Raw genomic sequence first — 4119 nt, 5'->3', positions numbered from 1 at the left:
TCTATGAAATCCTTCATTTTTGTTACGGTTTCTGTGTTCGCAGTGGAAGTGGTAGGTGAGGGAGGAGATAATAATCTATGTCTGAAGCCTCGAATTTTGTTCCAAACGTTAGAAAGCTTAGAGGTTGGAGATAAGGATCCACCAAAAGATCTAAACCCTAGTATTTTGTTTTTTTTTGAAGATTCGTTTTGTAGTAGCACCTGTGGCGGTATCTGCCAAGTTTGGCGTTTCTTTGTCTTTCAAGTTTGGTGCATTCCTCATTCCACCAAGGTGGGGAATTTGGAGGATCTCGGGAGGATTTATTTTCTATTTTTGGACCTGCTGTGTGAAGGGCTGTATCAATTAAGTCAAAAAGGTTATAGTATGTTTGAAGGGCTATGAAAGGAGTTGGAGTAGCATGCGTATCTGCATCATCGAATTGAACATCTTTTAAGGTTTCATAGATTGTGGTTCAACAAACCTTTTTTAGGTTGTACTTATGAGAGAAGAACTCGAAGAAAGAGAAAGAAATTCCAAAGATAGTGGAGATCGGGAAATGATCACCGCCCATTTTGTCTTGTTCAACCTTCCAGTCACTAAGAGGAAAGAGGTTGCTTGAAAGAATAGTGAGGTCTATAGCTGATTTGGCTTCGTAGGGACGGGTAAAACATGTAGGAGAACTATAATTGAGAATGCTGAGAATAGTATTCACAATGGCCTCCAATAATTTGTTTCCAGAAGAAGAGGATACATCGCATCCCCATGATTGATGATGGCAGTTGAAGTCTCCTCCGATAAATATAGAGGGGAAATGTGCTGAAATTGAATTGAAGAAATTGTCCCAGTCAATAGAGCTATTGGGGGCTCTAGGATTTCTATATATATTAATTATAATGAGTTCGCCCCAATTAGAGGGGATAGAGATAGCAAGTGTATCCAAATGGTCCGGAACTTCATAGACTGGAGTTTGAGTGAATGGAATGTCTTTCCTAATTGCTATTACTAAACCGCCACCCATGTGATTGGTACGACCTTTTCGAATGACGTTAAAGTTTTTTAGAAAGAAGTTATTTTTATTTTGGAGCCAAGTTTCATTTAACGATACAACATCATAATTATGTAAAATTCTTTCCAAGGTACCTTTTTTATTAACGATACCTCTACAATTCCACTGGATAATCCTTAATTTTGTGAAATTTCTCATAATCGTATAAGTTCAGTGTGTTATTATATGTTAGGATTATATAATATTTGAAAATCCATTATCTATGAAAGGGTTTGGGTTTTCATACAATCAAGGGATTTAACAATTTGTTCAAGTCCCCCACTTTGGAAGAGGGAAATGATTGAAGAAAAAAGTTTTAGTAAATCGATTAAGGATGAAATCATATTTACGAGATTTTCGTTATTGACAAAAGATGAGAGGGGTGGGGTAGGAGATCTAGATGGGGAGCTAAGTGGTCGATTCTGTAAAAGAATTCCATTACCAGAAAGGCTGGGTTCTCGTGAGTAAAGGTAGGAGAAAGACTGAGTAGATTGAGACTCCGATTGTGATGGATTGGTGTTTTTTCGGTGAGGAAGTGGAGAGGAGGGGGATGTAAAGGAACGATGGGTTGGGGAAGAGGATTTTTTGAGAGCATTACTATAGTGCTGGTGCGAAAAATTTTGGTTTTGGTTTTGATTTAGCTGCTCAAGACTTACATCTCCGAAGTCAGGGAAATTAGAGAAGTCAAAGTGTGGGGTCGTTAGATTTGGTGATGAATTTCGATTTAGTTTTTCTTGATTATGCAGAAAAGCTGCACTTTTGATTCCAATGTTTTTATAGGCCGCGATTTTCCTAATTTCTTTTTCTTCTACGTATTTGCCACAAGATTTATTAGTGGCCCAGTGTGATCCATCACAATTAAGACATTTAGGATTATCAGAGATTTTCGTGCAGATTTGACCTATGTCGTGGGGTTTTTCGCCACAGTATAAGCATCGCGGGTTTTTGCAAATGCTTTTTACATGCCCGTGTCTGTAGCAGGAGTAGCAAATCTTTGTCTTTCCATTCGAAGCGTTTGACTTCGATGATAGGGGCAGAACTAATTGATTGTTCTTTAATTTTTTCTATTGAGAAATCAACAGGCACATTTCGTATTATGCCTAAACGAGTGACTTTAAAGTTAGGGATGTGGGCTTTGAGATTAGGGTTAATTTTGTCTAAGTTTTCGACAATTTTGTTGGCTCCAGGGCTTGCTTTGCAAAGTACAGTAAATCTAGATGTTCCTTTCTTTTTGCATTCAATGACTACATCCTTAAAATTTGTATGCAGAATTTTACCTAAAGACAGAACCTGTATGGGGGGACTAGTAGGACTGTCGATTTCAACTGTTCTCTTGTTGGTAGTTTTCACTTTATTTAGAGCCAAATGAGGGCTTTGCTCAGAAGGATTCCCGTTTTCATTGTGATTCCCTCTCTTTTTGGTTAAAACCAATGGAAATGCTGACGTCATGGAATTTTCCGATGGTTCATCCAATAGTAAAGTAGGTCATTTTACTCCGCCTACAGGAAATGAGTCATAATGTGACTCATTATAAGATTGAAATATAAACATTTGTAAGTCCAAAGTCCTTAGCTATTGCGTTTTACATTTGTCTTATTGCGCCTTAATATCATAAAGATACTTAACTATGACTCATATTTGGTACTAAAATAGCGATGACCTAACGCTGCGTTTATTCTAAGTATAATTATTATTTTAACCCTAAGGCAGAGAGAGGTATTGTTTTGACATATATTGCCATCTTGTAACATTTATATAACTTCATTCCACCCTACTAACATCACGTATATTCGTGAACTAATTTGAATTCTCCCGCTAATCCGTCATCTTGGTTATGCGCGATAGAATTTAGTTCCCAACTTTTGCATTCTGTGACAAATCACAGTAGGGTGACCTCATGGTTGGCGGCGCAAGCGCAGTGCTGAGCAAGCTACTTCTCATGGTGTGAGACAGAAACATATATGTTTGCACGCTATTTTTTGCATGAGGAAAGTACATAGGACCCATTAAAGTGTGGTAAATTAGTGTACTGCAGGCTGATTGACTTCGCCATTTTTCTTACACTTCCGCCGCGTTAATTAGGTATTTTCACTTCAATCAACAGCTAACTTCACTTCATAGATTGCTGATTGGAAAACAAGGGACCAACAGAGTTCTAAATTTCTCGGAATTGCAATAAAGAAAGTTTCATAAAAATAAAACTACGAATAAGGTTAAGTCTTATTTAAATTCAATTAAAATATAATAAACATAAAAATTAAGTAATTCAAGATTGTTAGATAAGTATTATTAGGCCTTTCATTGTATATGTACGAATAATTTTATTATATTTGTATTTTACTTGTACATAATATTAAGTAATGTCCGAAAAACAATTATTTTTTAGAGATAGAAACTGTAGTCTTAACATGTAGAACAGTCTTATGATTATAAGAAATCTTTAAAATTCTAAAGGTTAATCTTATACATTTTGTGATTGTGAATTCTCTTTTACTAAAGCTCCGTTGGCTTTAACGAACACATTCTGATCACGTATCTCGTGCTTCGTATTATCTCTGAAATTTTATATCATTCCCATAAATGCGTATATTATTATAATTCATAAATTACATTGGTATTAAAAAAAGACGTAGTTTCATTGTCCAGTTAAAAAAAACGAATTCTCTAAAAAAAATGTGTTGTCAAACATTTAATTGCAACTTTTTTCGTTTTTCCATTAACCGAATTTGCTCATTTCCAATGTTTTTTTTCATAATTTAAACTTCTTACATACAGTCTACTAAGCAGCCTTACCGTTTTTTAATTTATAAATTATATATATATATAATTAAAAATTTGTCATAAGGACAACCGCAGGATTTCGCCGGGAGCGGGTGCTAATCTGAAAAATTGCACCCGCTTCCAGCGAAATCGCGGTAAAATTTCAGCCATAACCACATCTCACAACCATGAGATAGGTGGTTACAGTCTGTAAACGAATCAATACGATGATACAGCAAAAGCCTCGTGGACCCGAAGAACACGGAGCGACCCAAGGACAACCGCTTTCTGCATTTTTCCCGCAAGTGTTCTAGCATATTGTTGACACGCAGGGA

Source organism: Belonocnema kinseyi, chromosome 1 (assembly GCF_010883055.1).
Source record: "Belonocnema kinseyi isolate 2016_QV_RU_SX_M_011 chromosome 1, B_treatae_v1, whole genome shotgun sequence".
In the NCBI taxonomy this organism is placed as follows: Eukaryota; Metazoa; Arthropoda; class Insecta; order Hymenoptera; family Cynipidae; genus Belonocnema; species Belonocnema kinseyi.
The sequence above is the reverse complement of the archived record's forward strand: the minus strand, read 5'-3'. Positions refer to the sequence as shown.